The sequence below is a fragment of the Giraffa tippelskirchi genome, chromosome 1 (genome assembly GCF_054371585.1).
Source record: "Giraffa tippelskirchi isolate mGirTip1 chromosome 1, T2T-mGirTip1v1.2.pri, whole genome shotgun sequence".
Classification (NCBI taxonomy): Eukaryota; Metazoa; Chordata; class Mammalia; order Artiodactyla; family Giraffidae; genus Giraffa; species Giraffa tippelskirchi.
The window spans coordinates 195,163,857-195,185,512 of NC_137275.1; the positions used below are offsets into that span (position 1 = coordinate 195,163,857).

General features: G+C 38.8%; 1 pseudogene; it reads left to right on the top strand.

The window, feature by feature from the left end:
* The first annotated feature begins 7,590 nt into the window (after positions 1 to 7,590).
* Positions 7,591 to 8,016, top strand: LOC145516412 (large ribosomal subunit protein eL31 pseudogene; annotated as a pseudogene).
* Positions 8,017 to 21,656: the final 13,640 nt, after the last annotated feature.

Below are 21,656 nucleotides of genomic sequence, written 5' to 3' on the forward strand. Positions count from 1 at the left end.
CAAATTCATTTCAGTTAGTTCTGACCCTACCCCTATGGATGCAGGTGCAGTCTGAAAGGATGTGTGAATGATGGAACATGTTGCATGGCTGGACCAGATGTGGTCTATCTGCACTGGCATATGTTGAGCTGAGATGTTGCTGCCACTCTGTCTCTCACTTCCAGATTCTGGTCCACCCCAGGTCTGAATGCCCCTCAGCTGAATCCTGGAGCCTTTGAATTCCACAACAGGTTTGTTTCTGCCCCAACTCTTTCCAGGGAGTCTGAACTACCTGCCTCTGGCCCTTCTTATCTAGATGTGCCAGACAGCCATTTCTACTCTGTGACTCTCTCAGTTTAAGAAAAATTATCCACAACTTGAAAATAAGACAAAGATGTGGTTGGGAGTTCTTTAATTGTGGCATATCATCGAACAATCTTTAAAGGATTATCTGAGGTACTATGGCAACATTTCTCAACTGTTTTTGTTTTTTTTTTTTCTCATTTCCCCCCAAGGAGAAAACTCGAATTATTTTCTGATTTAATTTTAGTTAATTAACTTTAGCTATTTAATTTAATTAATAATCTATTGGTTTCGTTAATTGCTCTGATTTACTCCTGAGAAAAAGTAAATAAGTTATATGTTGCTTAACTTTAAAAGTCATTGCTACCTGACTTTTTGGAGGTCATTCACAGATTTTTGAAGAGACTCCAGGTAGGACCCTTGACAGAGGGATGAATCTTGAGAGACTCAGGGCTGTCCCCATTTGATGCAGTAAGTCAGCATGTCAGTTCCTCTAGTAACTCTTTTTCTAATCTACGCTAGCCAAACACTGGAGGCAGAGAATACACTACACTTTCTCTCTCAAATTTTGCCCAGTTGCCTCTTTGAGTTTATTCACCAGAAATGGGTGAGCAATGGAAAGGATTGTTTGTCAAATATTTCTACTCTTTTCTTTATCAACCAGAAAACAAACTTTAGGGAGCCATGTTGTGACTCCTCAAAACTTATCTTTGCTAAGCATCACATCATTTCCTCTATTCTATGCTTTTTCTGTTTCTCAAGTGAAGTGAAGTCGCTCAGTCATGTCTGACTCTTTGCGATCACATGGACTGTAGCCTACCAGGTTCCTCTGTCCATGGGGTTTTCCAGGCAAGAATACTGGAGTGGGTTGCCATTTCCTTTTCCAGAAGATCTTACCTACACAGGGATTGAACCCAGGTCTCCCTACCACCTCCCTAAAATAGCTTCAGCTCAACTTCAACCTTTTCCACAGCAATTACCATCATAAAAATATCTGGGATTACTTACACCCCAATGAGCCTCCAATTTAACGTGTTACCTTCTCCAACATTTTTAAATCCTGACTCTAAATATGAAAGCTTTTACAACCAGTGTGGAGTACCCCAAGCCTCAGTGATTGGGTGAGGATGTTAAGGTGGAAGATGGTGGACAGAAGACAGCTGATTCTATGGCTCCACAACAATATGGTCAACAGGAAGTAATGGAGCAAAGAAGGCTGACAAGTGATCTCAGATCCCCCAAGAGATGTGCTAATATTTGCCAAGTTACTTTGCTTTGCCAGCACTTTCAGCTCTCATTTGGAGTTCTAACAGAAATACAAATCCTGTCAATCGCTCTGGTATTATGAAGGAAAAGCATTACAAATACAAAGGGGATGGTAGGCTCTTTTGGTGTGTGTATATTAATGAGTTCTTATATTACTCTTAATATCTATGACTGCCTCTCTCCCTCTGCCATGAGCAGGGAAATGCTGAAGATCCTCATAAACATACAAATAAAGTATCAAAATTAAATGGGTTTTATAAAAAGATAATTTTATTTTTTAAAAAAAAGGAAAGTGATTCCTGGATCCCACCATGACAGAATTATAGGTACCAGGCTTACCCTCACAGGGTAACAACATGGAAAAACTGCTTTGGACCCTAAATGTCAGAGAGCTTCAAAGATGTGAAATGCATGAGGTAAATTCCTCATTCTCTGTAACTTTTGATTTGGAAACACTTTCCAAATTATACCACAAAGACAAGACCAAATAAAGAACAGAAGTCTCACCAGACATAAGAAACAAAATTTCACAATTGCTTAGGTAGCTGGGATTTGTAGAGGGCAAAGTACCAAAGAGGAGGGATTTAACAAGAGAAAGGACCCCCCAACATCTGTAGGATTCTCCTTGAGTCTTTGACTGAATATTAAACTGCTGAAGTTCAGGCCAGTCTTCATGTATCTTGGTAGAAAATAGCTATGGAGGGAAGAGGTGCCTGGAGCTAATAGTGATTCTATATTAGACAGGTCTGAGATGTGGAACTCTGACCAGGCAAAATGGATAAACCTCACAAACCACCATGAGTGGTGGTTGAGATCTGAGAATAGCAATCCTTTAGGAGGAAAACTACATTAACCTTAGATTAAGGACAACACTAGATCTATGCTACAAAGGCTAAAACAAAATTGGACAAGGTCTAACTGATGTGCAAATAAATTAACTGCAAGGAGGTAAAAGTTCAACTGTCTTTAGAGGAGAAAAATAAAATCAAAGCTCTCAGCAATGTGGCATCTACAATATTCAACATACAATAAAAATTATCAGACATGAATAGAAATACATGTGATCTATAATCAAAAATAGTTAATAAAATGGACCTAGAGATGATACTAGGAAATTTGGAAAACTCAGCAGTGGCCACAGGACTGGAAAAAAGTCAGTTTTCATTCCAATCCCAAAGAAAGGCAATGCCAAAGAATGCTCAAACTACCACACAATTTCACTCATCTCACACACTAGTTAAGTAATGCTCTATATTCTCCAAGCCAGGCTTCAACAATACATGAACTGTGAACTTCCAGATGTTCAGGCTGGTTTTAGAAAAAGCAGAGGAACCAGAGATCAAATTGCCAACATCCGCTGGATCATCGAAAAAGCAAGAGAGTTCCAGAAAAACATCTATTTCTGCTTTATTGACTATGCCAACACCTTTGACTGTGGATCACAATAAACTATGGAAAATTCTTCAAGAGATGGGAATAACAGACCACCTGACCTGTCTCCTGAGAAATCTGTATGCAGATCAGGAAGCAGCAGTTAGAAATGGACGTGGAACAACAGACTGATTCCAAATAGGAAAAGGAGTGTGTCAAGGCTGTATATTGTCACCCTGCTTATTTAAATTATGCAGAATACATCATGAGAAATGCTGGGCTGGATGAAGCACAAGCTGGAACAAAGATTGCCAGGAGAAATATCAATAACCTCATATATGCAGATGACACCACCCTCATGGCAGAAAGGGAAAAAGAACTAAAGAGCCTCTTGATGAAAGTGAAAGAGGAGAGTGAAAAAGTTGGCTTAAAGCTCAACATTCATAAAACTAAGATCATGGCATCTGGTCCCATCACTTCATGGCAAATAGATGGGGAAACAATGGAAACAGTGGCAGACTTTACTTTTTTGGGCTCCAAACTCACTGCAGATGGTGACTGCAGCCATGAAATTAAAAGACACTTACTTCTTGGAATAAAAGTTATGACCAACCTAGATAGCATAGTAAAAAACAGAGACATTACTTTGCCAACAAAGTTTCATCTAGTCAAAGCTATGGTTTTTCCAGTAGTCATGTATGGATGTGAGAGTTGGACTATAAAGAAAGCTGAGTGCAGAATTGATGCTTTTGAACTGTGGTGTTGGAGAAGACTCTTGAGAGTCCCTTGGACTGCAAGGAGATCCAACCAGTCCATCCTAAAGGAAATCAGTCCTGAATATTCACTGGAAGGACTGATGTTGAAGTTGAAACCCCAACACTTTGGCCACCTGATGCAAAGCACTGATTCACTGGAAAAGACCCTGATGCTGGGAACGATTGAAGGCAGGAGGAGAAGGGGACAATAGAGGATGAGATGGTTGGATGGCATCACTGACTCAATGGACATGGGTTTGGGTAAACTCCAGGAGTTGGTGATGCACAGGGAAGCCTTGTGTGTTGCATTCCGTGGAGTCACAAAGAGTCGGACACTACTGAGCGACTGAACTGAACTGAGAGATGATATGGGGCTTCCCCGGTGGCTCAGCGATAAACAATCCACCTACAATGCAGGAATCGCAGGAGATGCAGTTTCGACCCCCTGGGTCAGGAAGACCCCCTGGAGCAGGGCATGGCAATCCACTTCAGTACACATGCAGAGATGAAATAGATGTTAAAGTTACCATAAAAAGACTTTATAACAGTTATTAGAAATATGTTCCTTGGTTCAAAGGAAAAGATGGACATAATGATCAAAGAGATGAAGAAAGCTCAGCAGAGAAAAAGAAACCATAAAATAATTTCAGGTAAAATCAAGAACTGCAAAATACAATAGCTGAAATGAAAATTTTACTGGGTAAACTTAACAAAACAGTATATACTGCAAAAGAAAATATCAGTGAATATTAGTACAAGCCAGAAGACAAAGACAAGAAATCTTTAAACTACCAGAAGGAAAAGGAGAGACTGTTGACCTAGAATTCTATATTAACTGAAAATATCCTCTAAAAATAATAGAAAAAAAGAATAACAAAAACAATTGACAAGAGAATTTTCCCCTGCAGAAAGAAATATAACAGAAAGCTTTTTGTGCTGAAGGGAAATGATATCAGATAGAAACAGAAATCAAAATGAAGGGATATAGCATGTCAGGAAGCATGTATATGCAAGTAAATAGAAAGTATTAGTCTCACTTTTTTAAAAATATATTTTACTATTCAAAGTGCATTAAAATGTATGGTAGGGCTTATAAAATGCAGAGGTAAAATGAAAGACAACAATTGCACTAAGAATGGGACAAATCAATTAAAATATGTCATGGTAAGTTTTTTATATTATACTTAAAGAAATATCATACTAATTCAAGGTAGACTATGGTGATATAAGGATGTATATTGTAATCTCTATGCCAATCACTAAAATAGCTAAGAATCAACAGGTAAGTTAAGATAGAATGTAGTTTTAAATACTTAGTTAATTAAAGAAGATAGAAATGATGAAAAGAGGAACAGAAAACAAAAAAGGCAATGGTGATCTTAAATTCAAACTTAATAACTATTTCAACTGTGAGTGGACTAAAACTACAATTAAAAGGTAAAGATCATCAAACTAGACAAGTAAAGATATACCCATTTGAATGCAGAGTTCCAAAAAATAGCAAAGAGAGATAAGAAAGCATTCCTCAGCGATCAGTGCAAAGAAATAGAAGGAAACAATGGAATGGGAAAGACTAGAGATCTCTTCAAGAAAATTAGAGATACCAAGGGAATATTTCATACAAAGATGGGCTCAATGAAGGATAGAAATGGTATGGACCTAAAAGAAGCAAAAGATATTAAGACGAGGTGGCAAGAATTCACAGAAGAACTGTACAAAAAAATCTTCATGACCCAGATAATCACGATGGTGTGATCACTCACCTAGAGCTGGACAACCTGGAATGTGAAGTCAAGTGGGCCTTAGGAAGGAAGCATCACTACAAACAAAGCTAAGGGAGGCAATGGAATTCCAGTTGAGCTATTTCAAATCCTAAAAGATGATGCTGTGAAAGTGCTGCACTCAATGTGCCAGCAAATCTGGAAAACTCAGCAGTGGCCACAGGACTGGAAAAGGTCAGTTTTCATTCCAATCCCAAAGAAAGGCAATGTCAAAGAATGCTCAAACTACCACACAATTGCACTCATCTCACATGCTAGTAAAGTAATGCTCAAAATTCTCCAAGACAGGCTTCAGCAATACATGAACTGTGAACTTCCAGATGTTCAGGCTGGTTTTAGAAAAAGCAGAGGAACCAGAGATCAAACTGCCAACATCCGCTGGATCATCGAAAAAGCAAGAGAGTTCCAGAAAAACATCTATTTCTGCTTTATTGACTATGCCAACGCCTTTGACTATGTGGATCACAATAAACTGTGGAAAATTCTTAAAGAGATGGGAATATCAGATCACCTGACCTTCCTCTTGAGAAACCTGTATGTAGGTCAGGAAACAACAGTGAGAACTGAACATGGAACAACAGACTGGTTCCAAATAGGAAAAGGAGTACATCAAGGCTGTATATTGTCACCCTGCATATTTAATTTATATGCAGAGTACATCATGAGAAACACTTGGCTGGATGAAGCACAAGCTGGAATCAAGATTGCCGGGAGAAATATCAATAACCTCAAATATGCAGATGACACCACCCTCATGGCAGAAATTGAAGAACTAAAAAGCCTCTTGATGAAAGTGAAAGAGGAGAGTGAAAAAGTTGGATTAAAGTTCAACATTCAGAAAACTAAGATCATGGCATCTGGTCCCATCACTTCATGGCAAATAGATGGGGAAACAGTGAAAACAGTGACAGACTTTATTTTTTTGAGGCTCCAAACTCACTGCAGATGATGATTACAACCATGAAATTAAAAGACACTTACTCCTTGAAAGAAAAGTTATAACCAACCTAGACAGCATATTAAAAAGCAGAAACATTACTTTGCCAACAAAGGTCCATTTAGTCAAAGCTATGGTTTTTCCAGTAGTCATGTATGGATGTGAGAGTTGGACCATAAAGAAAGCTGAGTGAAGAACAATTGATGCTTTAGAACTGTGGTGTTGGAGAAGGCTCTTGAGAGTCTCTTGGACTGAAAGGAGATCCAACCAGTCCATCCTAAAGCAGATCAGTCCTGTGTGTCCATTGGAAGGACTGATGTTGAAGCTGAAACTCCAATACTTTGGCCACCTGATGCAAAGAGCTGACTCACTGGAAAAGACCCTCTTGCTGGGAACGATTGAAAGCAGGAGGAGAAGGGGATGACAGAAGATGAGATGGTTGGATGGCATCACCGACTGAATGGACATGAGTTTGGGTAAACTCCAGGAATTGATGCTGGACAGGGAGGCCTGGCGTGCTGTGGTTCATGGGGTGGCAAAGAGTCGAACACGACTGAGCAACTGAACTGAACTGAAGAAGCATACGTTAATATGTTGTTTTCAAGAAATGGACTTCAAGTATAGACACATGTTAAAAAAAAAAAAAGATTGGAAAATTATACCATGCAAATAACTAATCAGAAGAATGCTAGTGGGGCTACACAAGAAATAGAATTCATAATAAGAAGTATTACCAGCAATAAGGGCTTCCCAGATGACGCTAGTGGTAAAGAACCCACCTGCCAATGCAGGAGACTTAAGAGACGTGGGTTCAATCCCTGGTTTGGGAAGATCTCCTGGAGAAGGGCATGGCGACCCATGCCAGTATTCTTGCCTGGAGAATTTCATGGACAGAGGAGCCTGTGGGCTACAGTCCATGAGGTCACAAAGAGTCAGACATGACTGAAGCGACTTAGTGCACACCAGAGTAAAGATGGGCCTTTCATAATGATGCAGTAACAATTTATTAAGAAAAAATAACAATCCTAAATGTGTTTTCATCTAATACAAAGCTTCAGTATACTCAGTGCAAAAAACTGACAGAGCCAGTCTGGAAAGAGACAAATTCTAATTAAAAATGGAGATTTTAACTTTTCTATTCCAGTACTTGATTAAAACAAATATATTTTAAAATGCTTTCCAATAAGAGTCCAGCAGAATGGCTCCCTCAAAGAAAGGTGGCAAGAAGAAGGGCTGTTTCGCCATCAATGAGGTGATGAGCAGAGAATACACTATCAACATTCACAACCACATCTATAGAATGAGTTCCAAGAAGTGTTTCCCTCAGGCACTCAAAGAAATCCGGAAATTTGCCATAAAGGAGATGGGAACTCCAGATGTACACACTGACACCACACTTAATAAAGCTATCTGTGCCAAGGGAATAAGGAATGTCCCATCTTATATTGGTGTGTGATTGTCCAGAAAATGTAATGAAGATGAAGATTCACCAAACAAGCTCTATATGTTGATTGCCTACGTACCTGTCATCACTTTCAAAAAACTGCAGGCAGAGAATATGGATGAGAACCAACTGTTATTGTCAAATAAAGTTGTAGAACCACAAAAATTAATAAATATGTAAAGACTTGAATAAGATTATTAGCCAATTTAACTTTACTGATATTTATAGAACACTATACCCACCAACTGTGGAATTCACATATTTTCCAGGTATATGTGAAATAGTTAAGAGAGAGACCAGCTGCTGGGCCATGAAACATCTCAGTCCACTTCAAAGAACTGGATTCATACAAAGCACGCTGCTGCTGCTTAGTCACTTCAGACATGACCAACCCTCTGCGACCCCATGGACCATGGCCCACCAGGCTCCTCTGTCCATGGGATTCTCCAGGCAAGAATACTGGAGTGGGTTGCCATTTCCTTCTCCAACGATAAAGTAAGAAGTGAGTGAAGTGAAGTCACTCAGCCCTGTCCAACTCTTTGCGACCCCATGGACTCTAGCCTACCAGGCTCCTCCATCCATGGGATTTTCCAGGCAAGAGGACTGGAATAGGTTGCCATTTCTTTCTCTGCATACAAAACATATTTTCTAAAAACAATAAAACCAATAAAAGTATGATCTTTGATACAAGAAGTCAAGAGCAAAAAGATATCCTTAAACATTTGGAAGCTAAGCAACAAAGTTCTAAATAACTCATGAATCAAAAAAAGAAATCCCTAAGGAAATTAGAAAATATTTTGAACTGAATGATAATGGAAGCAAAATACAACAAGATTTAGAGGAATGTAGCTAAAGCAATGCTTAAAGGGAAATACCTAGAAAGGACAAAAGATTTAAAAGCAATGATCTGAGCTTTCATCTTAAGGAGCTAGTAAAAGAAGAGGAAATTAAAGTAAAAGGAACAAAACAATAAAATAAAAGCAAAGTAGAAATCAATTAAGTAGAAAATAGATACAGAAATGAGAAGAGGTCTCTTGAAAAGATTAATGAAACACAAACCTCTATCTAGATGTATTAATAAAAAAGAAAGAAAACAAGAATTACCAAGTTTCACTTGTGAAAGAAAGAGAGGACATCATTCCAGATTCCATATACATTGTAAAAAACAATTAAAACAATTAGGAACAATTTTATGCCAATAAATTTGACAAGCTAGTTAAATGAACAAACTCCTGAAAGACACAATTTACTAAAATTAAATAACTAATTAGAAATCAAAGACACAATATCACTTACACTAGGACAAAGAAATGAAATAGACATAAATCTAGAAAAATGTTTTAAGATTCTATGTTCAGATAGTTATAGAACAATGAGAAAAGAAATTTTAAAAGATATAAATAAATGGAAAGATATTCTATGTTCATGGATTAGAAGTCTACATTGCTTAAATTCAATTTTTTCCAAATTAACTATAATTCAACATAATTCCAACCAAATCTATGTAAATTATTTTGTAAATACTGACAAATTGGTTCTAAAGTTTGTATGGAAAGGCAAAAGACCTGGAATAAACAACATAATACTGAAAAAGAAAAAAAACTGGAGGACTGACACTACCTGATATCAAATCTTACTAAAAAGGTACAGCAATCAAGATAGCATTCTATTGTCTAAATAATAGACACATAGATCAATAGAACAGGATAAAGAGTCTAGAAATAGACTGACATAAATACAATCAGCTTACCTTTGACAAAGCGAAAACAATTCCTTGGAGATCAGATAATCTTCTCAACAAATGGTGCTAGAAAAACTAGATATCCATGTGCTAAAACTGTGAACTTAGACTTTATATACTTCTCACAAAAAAATTACTCAATGTAGATCATAGATCTAACTGTAAAATGCAAAACAATAAAAATTCTAGAAGATGGGAAAATATATATGACTTTTTTAATATACAACATCAAAACCACAATCCCAAAAGGAAAAAAGTGATAAGAAAATTTTATTAAAATTCAAAACTTTAATTTTATTAAAATTCAAAACTTCATCAGTGACACTATTGAGATAATGAAAGAACAAACCACAGATTGTGAAAAATTATTTGCAAACACATATCTTATAAGAACACATAGGTGCATGGATTTATCTCTAGGCTTTCTATTTTGTTCCATTGATCTATATTTCTGTCCTTGTGCCAGTACCATACTGTCTTGACGACTGTGGCTTTGTAGTAGAGCCTGAAGTCAGGCAGGTTGATTCCTCCAGTTCCATTCTTCTTTCTCAAGATTGCTTTGGCTATTCGAGGTTTTTTGTATTTCCATACAAACTGTGAAATGATTTGTTCTAGTTCTCTGAAAAATACCTTTGGTAGCTTTATAGGGATTGCATTGAATCTATAGATTGCTTTGGGTAGTATACTCATTTTCACTATATTGATTCTTTCAATCCATGAACACAGTATATTTTTCCATCTATTTGTGTCCTCTTTGATTTCTTTCACCAGTGTTTTATAGTTTTCTATATATAAGTCTTTTGTTTCATTAGGTAGATGTATTCCTAAGTATTTTATTCTTTTCATTGCAATGGTGAATGGAATTGTTTCCTTAATTTCTCTTTCTGTTTTCTCATTGTTAGTGTATAGGAATGCAAGGGATTTCTGTGTGTTAATTTTATATCCTTCAACTTTACTATATTCATTGATTAGCTCAAGTAATTTTCTAGTGGAGTCTTTAGGATTTTCTATGTAGAGGATAATGTCATCTGCAAACAGTGAAAGTTTTACTTCTTCTTTTCCAATCTGGATTCCTTTTATTTTTATTCCTTTTTCTGCTCTGATTTAACAGTTTTGTTTCTTTCACCTACTTAACATGAAGTTGCTCACTGTTTTGCATCATCTCTGTACATGGTTGCTAACATTGTATTCATGGTAGGAGAGGTTGTATTCAATTCCTAATTCTTATTACCTTTCAAGATTCTCAGTCTCAATCTGAGCAGTTAACCAATTTTCTCTCCTATAAACCATGTGGACTTGCTTTTCTTCTTATGAATTGACAAAATCAAAAGAAATAACGCCAACTCAACTGCCACTTAAGTAAGAAGAGATATATTGTCTTTAATGATAAAATTACTCCTTCCAACAAGAATACTAGGCATCATCAAAGCTGGGTCCCAGTATCTGGTAGCTTTGGCAGGTTCAGAGCCAATTCAAACTCCTGATGCTTATTTCTTTTTTCTGTACTATCCTTTTTTTTTTTTATATAAATTTATTTATTTTAGTTGGGGGCTAATTACTTTACAATATTGTAATAGTTTTTGCCATATATTGACATGAATCAGCCATGGGTTTACATGTGTTCCCCCTGCTGGACCCCCCACCCCATCCCTCCCCATCCCATCCCTCAGGGTCATCCCATTGCCCCGGCCCTTAGCATTTGTCTCATGCATCAAACATGGAATGGTGTTCTGTTTCACATATGGTAATATACAGACATTTCTCCAAAGAAGACATACAGATGGCTAACAAACACATGAAAAGATGCTCAACATCACTCATTATTAGAGAAATGCAAATCAAAACCACAACGAGGTATCATTTCACACCAGTCAGAATGGCTGCTATCCAAAAGTCTACAAGCAATAAATGCTGGAGAGGGTGTGGAGAAAAGGGAACCCTCTTACGCTGTTGGTGGGAATGCAAACTAGTACAGCCACTATGGAGAACAGTGTGGAGATTCCTTAAAAAACTGGGAATAGAACTGCCATATGACCCAGCAATCCCACTGCTGGGCATATACACCGAGGAAACCAGAATTGAAAGAGACGCGTGTACCCCAATGTTCATCGCAGCACTGTTTACAATAGCCAGGACATGGAAGCAACCTAGATGTCCATCGGCAGACAAATGGATAAGGAAGCTGTGGTACATATACACAATGGAATATTACTCAGCCATTAAAAAAAATACATTTGAATTGGTTCTACTGAGATGGATGAAACTGGAGCCATTTATACAGAGTGAAGTAAGCCAGAAAGAAAAACACCAATACAGTATACTAATGCATATATATGGAATTTGAAAGATGGTAACGATAACCCTATATGCGAGACAGAATAAGAGACACAGATGCATAGAACAACTTTATGGACTCTGAGGGAGAAGGTGAGGGTGGGACGTTCTGGGAGAATAGCATTGAAACATGTATATTATCATATGTGAAACAGAACACCATTCCATGTTTGATGTATGAGACAAATGCTGTACTATCCTTAAAAGCCCAAGACTCATCCAGAAATGTTAGTGTTAGTCAACTCTTTGCGACCCCATGGACTATAGCCTGCCAGACTCCTCCATCCATGGGATTTTCCAGGCAAGAACACTGGAGTGGATAGCTGTTTCCTTCTCCAGGGGATTTTCCCAACCCAGGGATCAAACCCAAGTGTCCCACATTGCAGGCAGACTCTTTACTGTCTGAGCCACCATGGACCAGAAGAGCACAACCAAGAGGGAATCTCAGGATGTTATGCTGAGATGGGGAGGGGAGCAAACTCACCCTTGATCTCAATGACTGCAACCATTCCTTTGAATTAAGCAGTTTTTGTAGTTTCAGAAGAACTGAAAGGCTGCCATTCTAAAGACACCTGGGCCCTTATTTGTTAATCTGCATGAACCTGTGATAAACTGTTCTTTCATCTCTTAGAAATCAAGAGGGGGGTGAAAGTTAAAAGTTAACTTCCACTATCCCAAAACATAGAAGAATCTAGAATAATAATACTTCTCTGCTCTTGTTCTTCTATTAAAATAGCACCCCTATATCTCTTGGAGGACATGGTGACCCACTCCAGTATTGTTGCCTAGAAAATCCTGTGGACAGAGGAGCCTGGTGGGCTGCCGTCTATGGGGTCGCACAGAGTCGGACACGACTGAAGCGACTTACCATGCATGCATGAATTGGAGAAGGAAATGGCAACCCACTCCAGTATTCTTGCTTGGAGAATCCCAGGGATGGAGGAGCCTGGTGGGCTGCCGTTTATGGGATCGCACAGAGTCGGACACGACTGAAGCAACTTAGCAGCAGCAGCAGCCTATATCTCTGAGTTAAGAATAACAGCCATATGCCTGCTTACAGTTGGCAGACTAACATCCTAAGCAATTAGAAGGATAAGTATGAAGTGCATGGAACATTTGAAACCACCTTCAGAGACAACGATGAACACAGAGGGAACTTGATCTAAATAGCTGATTAATGAAAAAATGAATTAACTTTTTTGACAATAGTTTAACAAGGAGGAGCCTGGACAGACAAGGGTTAAGAATGCATTTTAGGGCAGAATGAGAAAAAACACTGGAGACAAAAAAATATATTAATTGACTTAAGAGAGATGTTAAGTAGATGAAGTGAATTTTTGTAGGAAAAATATACAAAGACTCTCTGAAACTAGAACAGAGCATCAGGAGGCAGTATTTCTTCCAAAAGAGTTGTAAGACCTTTAGAGTATGAAGGTGGCCCTGAAATTCAGAATGATTTAGCTACAGGGTAAAACTACTACATCAAATCATGCTTTGATATAGTGAACTGAAATTCTCATAGCATCTGACATATTATGATCCAAAAGTGTTCTAAAAGAACAAAAAAAATCCCTTCTTTTATGGATCAAATGTTATCACTCTTACCTACACCATAGAATCCCATTAAGTCTTTTGAAGCACAAGCTGGAATCAAGATTGCCAGGAGAAATATCAATAACCTCAGATATGCAGAAAGTGAAGAAGCCCTTACGGCAGAAAGTGAAGAAGAACTAAAGAGCCTCTTGAGGAAAGTGAAAGAGAAGAGTGAAAAAGTTGGCTTAAAAATCAATATTCAGAAAACTAAGATCATGGCATACAGTCCCATCACTTCCTGGCAAATAGATGGGGAAACAATGGAAACAGTGTCAGGCTTTATTTTGAGGGGCTCCAAAATCACTGCAGATGGTGACTGCAGCCATGAAATTAAAAGACGCTTACTCCTTGGAAGGAAACTTATCACCAACCTAGACAGCATATTAAAAAGCAGAAACATTACTTTGCCAACAAAGGTCCATTTAGTCAAAGCTATGGTTTTTCCAGTAGTCATGTATGGATGTGAGAGTTGGACTATAAAGAAAGCTGAGTGCAGAAGAATTGATGCTTTAGAACTGTGGTGTTGGAGAAGACTCTTGAGAGTCCCTTGGACTGCAAGGAGATCCATCTAGTCCATTCTAAAGGAAATCAGTCCTGAATATTCACTGGAAAGACTGATGCTGAAGCTGAATCTCCAATACTTTGTCCACCTGATGCAAAGAACTGACTCATTTTGAGAAGACTCTGATGCTGGGAAAGATTGAAGGCAGGAGGAGAAGGGGATGACAGAGGATGAGATGGTCAGATGGCATCACCGACGCGATGGATATGAGTTTGAGTAGGCTCCAGGAGTTGGTGATGGACAGGGAAGCCTGGCGTGCTGCAGTCCATAAGGTCACAATGAGTCGGACTTGGCTGAGCGACTGAACTGAACTGAACACAAACTACGCACATTACTTGTATTTAATTGTTCTGGATTGTTGCCCAGCCAACAGTAATTTTTATAAGTGTCCCCAAGTAATTCTTATTTGAAGTCAGGGTAGAGAAGTGCTAATCTATAAACTGCAGATGTAAAGGATGATACGTCTTCCCCAGGAGCATAGCACCAGTGAGACAGACCACAGCCAGATCTTTCCTTGCCTCATTTTATTTTCAATCTTTTACAGTTTGTAGTTTCATGTTTCCAATGCAAGTACACAGGCATTTGGTGGCTGGGCTGTCATTTGCACTCTTGCTTGGGACCCCACAAACATTAGTGATGGCCCAAACCTCAGTCACATTCTAGAATGAACGGTGTACCTCCTTGCACCTCAGAAGATCCATTTGCAGTCAAAACCACTTTCAGAAGAACAAAGGGAGACATCTTGGGGTGAATCTAGAGATAGAATGCCAGGCAATTCAACTCGGGTCTGGACCTTCTGCAACCTCATCCAAGGCCTTTGCTCGGACTCTTTTCTCTGGGCTTCCTGGAAAGACAAACTCCAGCCACTTTCAGAGAGAGAAACTGAGATTAATGAAGAGGAAGAATCTTAGCCAATCCAGGTGCAACAGACAGCCTGGGCCACCCCACATACCCTGACTGGGGCTCAGAATCCCTAAGGAGCCCTGTTCATCCCTATTGACCAGGTTAGTATGTGCCATTTTTCCGCGCCTTAATTTTCCTGTCTGTGAAAGGAGACAGTCCCTCCACCTTCCCAAGGCACTCAAGGATGGACAGGTGTTTCGGGGCCCATTTTTGCAGCCTAACTAAGAACCTTTCTCTGTGGGGGTAAACAAATGGGTGTGAGAGTGGTTCTGACCCTGTGTGCACAGAGGTCACATGGCCATGGAATCCATGAGTCCTGAACATGCCAAGTGATCATTTTGGTCCTCACTGGAGCATTAAGGCTACACAGCTGATGTGCTGTAATAGGGAAGAACAAATCTGACTCCATATTGGATCTGTTTATTTTACTTTGAGCACTGTATTTTATTGCTTCTGCTACAAGTTAAGAATGTTGCCTATAGCCTGAAATATACAGGATATCCCATTCTCAAGGCTCTGACCTCTAAAGGTATAATGATTTTCCATTCATATGGAGATTAAAAGTTGCAAAACAAATAATGTTTGTCTTGTTGGAAGTCTACAGGACACCATGAGCTAACCTACGTGGACAAGAACAAATGATTCCAACACCAAGAAATTTGTCGCAACCAGCCACATCCCTTCCTCCCTTTCTAGTATAAAAGAAACCTGAATTTAAACTTAGGTAACATGGTTCTTTGAGACACTAGTCCACCATCTTCTCAGTCTGCTGGCTTTCCAATTAAAGTCACTATTCCTTCCCCAGCAACTTATCTGTCAATTTATTGGCCTGTCACATGGTGAGTAGTATGAACTTAAACTTGGTAACAGTGTGAGGCCCACAGAAAGACTGAACTTGGGAGAAAGACCTCCCTTTTTTGTGACCCCAGTACTCTCTCATCTTGCTGTTCTCTCTCATCCTCAACAGTCCTAATTGCCCTCACCCACACTTTTAGGTCTGTATTCAGTACAAGGGTGCCATCCATACCCTTTCCTTAGCCACTGATGGTTCTACTCTGGAGACCATACAGAATATGAGAGGAAATGGGCTGGCAAGGCTCTGGGAAGTGAGACACAAACCTTCCCCCACCTGCTGGTGCTCCCTCCTCCACAGCTTCTCAACACCCCACCAAACAGAGCTTGGATTTTTATATAATTTATATTAAATTGTCATCAAATTAGAATGTGTTTTAAAACCCTGGATATTTACACATGTTTATTTCATTTCAATTTTTTTCAAAGTAAATTTCCTCTTTCTGAAAATATTCATAGACTTAATTTGAAAAAATTCAACTTTCGAGAACCTTTCTTGAGCATCTTTAAATTTCTTTTAAGTTCAAGTTTCAGAGTAAAAAAGAAAACCATGTGAAGGCAACTAAATCCACTGAGGAAAACAAAACAGATAACCCACTCAAATGTAAACAGAAGGTAATTTAAACCATATTTCACAGATAATAGATACCATAAATCCTTATCTGACCCACTCACAAATAATTTTCCAGATAACAAACAGCTGACTTTTATCGATAAAATCCCCTTCTCCATTTTATTCTTATAGCTTACATAGATTGAGCAAGGGCAACTGCCTGATAATGCTGTGGAATTTTCCTTAATTTCTGTGCACTTTCATTTCTAGTCCTGACACTGAAAGAAACCAGGGAAGGCTCTTTGACTCTGGAGCAGATTAAGAGGCCACTTTCTCTCTATTTTTCTTCTGTTACATTTCCCTTTGCCCTGCCTTGGTCAATAAATAGGAAGTCACCTTTAGACTATCTTACTTGAGATTCCATAGCTTAACTGCAGTTTATATCATTAACTAGTCTGCCTTCACAAACAATTCATGTCTGAGGTCCAGTTTATACCCAGAAAATGCTGGACCAGGTCACAGCTATTTTAATGAGAAAAATAGATCTCACCACAGCCTATTCACCCATGTTGATTTATAGCAGTAATGATAATGACTGAAATGTTCAAATTTCCTAAGAATGCTTATACATAAACCAAGCCCTCTCTCTTGCTAGCTCTCTCTGTGCATGTGTGTATAATTTACTTGCCGCCTTTTGCCACAAATTGGCTTAAGAGAAAAATTTACCAGTTGACACAACACTTCTTGTAGAAAGATCCCACATTCAGCAAACTTAATTAGGATATAAAGACCAAGACTGAACGCTAAGCCAGTTAAGCTATAGTCATTGAGTTCTGGAATCCGGGAAATCTCTCTTAGGAATTTAAGCACTTCAGTTTCATGAGAAGAGTTTGAAGGCAAAGTGGGCTGTGTATTTCCATTTAGTCACTCTGCGGTGAGCTTGATCACTTTAATGTGGCCAACTAAGGGTCACTCGGAGTGAGTAATGAGATGTACTCAAACAACATAAGCTGAAATATACATCCGACCACAAAGTTTCCTCAGATCTCAAGGGTCAGTTTTCTCCCCTTTGTGGCTGTGGTGGCTTTTGATTTATGGTTATAAAGTCTCTATTTTAAACAGTAAATAAGTGATAATGCTGAACAGCTGCAGAGCACAGTCTAGAAAAATGATTGACGGCACAGCTGTCAGCTCTGCTTTCTATCACTGCACCGCTCTGAAATCCACTGTGCCTGCTTAAATGGGGCACATTAGCAGTTTTACGGTGACTAATAGGATCGCCACACAGTAATTCAGAACCCGTGGCACATCTCTGCGGGGGAGAGATCAGATTTCAACAGACAAAAGTCATTAGGAAGGCTGTGATAGCCTGGGCATTCCTTTACATAGCGAAGTTCTCCTATCTGAAATTTAAAAATGCATAGCTAAAACTCCACTTTAGCCCCTTTCAAATCTGAGTCCCCAGGTCTACTAATAAGCAAGCATATCTGATGTTCTCCAAGGAAATATCAAAATGAACATGATGTATCTTTACACTGTTGAAAAGCACAGAAGAAGAGTCCCCTTGTATCAGATTAACTTTTTGTTTGGGAAAATCACCAAAATGGAATCTTTAATTATATTAACGCAATGTAAGTTTCACTCCGAAGTTTGAGACAAGTCTGTTACTGGACTTTTTTAGCTTGTGATGGAAACTTGAGACTCTTAATAAGCAAATGAGGTATTGTAGTGTCTCATTCTTCATCCTTGGGATTCTAGACTCCTCCATTTCCTTGAAAGTCAGTGGCTTGCAACCATTCCTGGTACCAGTTTAGGTATCATTCAGGGTTCTCATGTGAAAGCAACAGTATCAACCCTGAATGATATAGGGAGAAAAGAAAATTATTAAAAGATATTGCACTTCTCATAGGATTTTTAGGAAGGCTGAAGAACAAGCTTTAGGGATGTATGATCAGAAACAGGCCTGACATCATGTTGTAGAACTGCTGGTGGAGATGCCTTAGCCATGGCGACTAAATCAGAGGCTAACTCGTGCCCCACACACATCTCCAGCATGAATCCTCGATGCCACCCTGAGCACGGCCGCTTCTGCTGTGCCACCGCTTCTTCCTGAAATCATTACTCCCCTCAAGCAGAACCCTCACAACCTTCGCAAGTCCAACAGATGCCTCAGATTTGTTGATCCCTATGACTTAGTTGCAAGAAAGTCTGAAAAACTTCAAAATAGATTTTGTAATAAAAAGTGAGATCTACCTCTCCCACAGGCTTACAAAGTGAAGGAATCACCCAAAAACTTGCGACAGCTTTCACCTGTAACACAGAACAAATATAATTCCTCTTTACAAATCATCGCTTCCAATGTAAGAAAACAGCTTCAATTTCCTTTCCTCTTCACCAGGCTTTTTACCTTTTTCATACTGTTCATGGGGTTCTCAAGGCAAGAATACTGAAGTTATTTACCATTCCCTTCTTGATGAGAAGAAGTGACTCATTGGAAAAGACCTTGATCCTGGGGAAGATTGACAGCAGGAGGAGAAGGGGACAACGGAGGATGAGATGGTTGGATGGCATCACCGACTTGATGGACATGGGTTTGAGCAAGCTCCAGGAGTTTGTTATGGACAGGGAAGCCTGGCATGGGGTCGCGAAGACTAGGACACGACTGAGCAACTAAACCGAACTGAACTCACCAAGCTTAACACCTCTGCCTCCTTTTAACTCTTCAGGTGACAAGATTCCAAACTCCAGCCTTTGCTGGTCATCCTCTGTGGAATCCTACCAGATTGTCAATACCTCATAAACTGCTTAATACTAAAAACTATTTTTAATATAGTCATCTCCAGATTTCATGGGACTTTGGTCAATGCTGAATTCTTATTGCACTAAAAGCACTGGAATATTTGTGGTATTTTTTTATTGAAGTATAGTTAATTTACAATGTTGTGATAGTTTCAAGTGTACAGCAAAGTGATTCAGTTATACATATATATGTATTATTTTTCAGATCAGTTTCCATTATGGTTTATTATAAGACATTGAGTACAGTTCCCAGTGCATACAGCAGATCCTTGTTGTTTATCTATTTTATATATATTATGTATATATGTCAATCCCCAAACAATCATTTATTTCCCCCACCCCCACCTAGTGAAAGCTAAGCTTCCACTATCCCCTTTGGTAACCAGAAGTTTTTTCTATGTCTGTGAGCCTATTTCTATTTTGCAAATAAGTTCATTTGTACCATTTTTTTAGATTCATGGCATCTGGTCCCATCACTTCATGGGAAATAGATGGGGAAACAGTGGAAACAGTGTCAGACTTTATTTTGGGGGGCTCCAAAATCACTGCTGATGGTGATTGCAGCCATGAAATTAAAAGACACTTACTCCTTCGAAGGAAGGTTATGGCCAACTTAGATAGCATATTTAAAAGCAGAGACATTACTTTGCCAACAAAAGTCCATCTAGTCAAGGCTATGGTTTTTCCAGTGGTCATGTATGGATGTGAGAGTTGGACGGTGAAGAAAGCTGAGCGCCGCAGAATTGATGCTTTTGAACTGTGGTGTTGGAGAAGACTGTTGAGAGTCCCTTGGACTGCAAGGAGATCCAATCAATCCATCCTAAAGGAGATCAGTCCTGGGTGTTCATTGGAAGGACTGATGTTGAAGCTGAAACTCCAACACTTTGGTCACCTCATGCGAAGAGTTGACTCATTGGAAAAGAACCTAATGCTGGGTAGGATTGGGGGCAGGAGGAGAAGGGGACGATGGAGGATGAGATGGTTGGATGGCATCGCTGACTCGATGGACATGGGTTTGGGCAGACTCCAGGAGTTGGTGATGGACAGAGAGGCCTGGCGTGCTGCAATTCATGGGGTCGCAAAGAGTCAGACACGGCTGAACGACTGAACTGAACTGAACTGAACTGATAAGTGTAAATTTCATATGATATTTGTCTATCTCTGTCTGATTTACTTCACTTAGTATGATCATTTCTAGTCCATTCATGTTGCTATCAATGGCATTATCTCATTTGTTTTTGTGGCTAAGTAGTATTCCATTGCATATATTTATCTATATGTTTATCTATTAATCTATCAATGGACATTTAGGTTACTTCCATCTTTTGTCTATTGTAAATAGTGCTGCTATGAACATTGGGATGCATGTATCTTTTCAAATTAGCACTTTCTCCAGATACATGGTCAAGAGTGGAATGTGTTATGCTTTAAGATGAAACAAGGGACTCATTCCTGGACACACCTTGGCCTCTCCAGGTGATTTCTGCCTAGTTGTTTGTTTGGTGTCTTACCATAAGCTTCTGGAACAATGACTTCTTGAGGAAGTCAAATCCCATATTTCTTTTCCTCAGGTAATCTCATAGCTTGAGAGCTCAGTAAGGAGCCTCATGGGGAACGTTTGTAATAGCTTCTTGGTCAACATATGCAACACACTAGGCATTTAACACACCAAATGGAGTAAATACAGAAAGAAAAAAACTATAATTTTGTAAATGGAAAGCACTAAGAGAAGAGGGCATTAGTTTGTTTTTGTTTCACGATGGTGGGTTTTTTTATTTGGGGTTTTTTTTTAGTTCTCCATTTGCAAAGTTAAGAGGCAAACTTAGAGAAACATGATGAAATTTTAATGTCTGTTAATTTGCTGAAGTGGGAGAAGAAATATGAGTAGCAACTGGAAGAGAAGATAAGCTTTATTATAGCAAAGTTTTTATACTTTATAATTGACTTCACTGCATCTATACTTAGAAAAGATTTAACTCCTCTAGAAGACAAATATATCAGAAATGAGCAAATCTCTTCAAGGAATCAGAAGTTAATTGCCAACATAAATAGGACATTGAAATTCTTTCTCTGATGTTTATCTTCCAGGTAAAGAGACATTTGTGCTTCATTTGTGAACATTGATTTTGCTCAAAAACTTATGTACAGTGACTAAAAGTCAGCCTCTAAAATTTCTGAACTAAACATGCAAAACTTTACTTTGGCTTATGAAATATATAGCAAACACATAGTATTTATCATGGGCTGAATACCACACACACACACACACTTTTTAATCTGAGGCAATCTCATTTAATCTGTGGCATGGAGAAGTAAAGTAACTTGCCCAAAGTTTCAGATCTAGTGAGAAGTGGAACTGGAATTTGAACCCCAGCTGGCTGACTCAAGTCCGTGTTTTAACCCATTATGCTCATGCAGCAAAACAAATCAATATATTTCAGTCAGTTGTAAAGAAGAAATAGTATACTGATCAACTTTTTCAA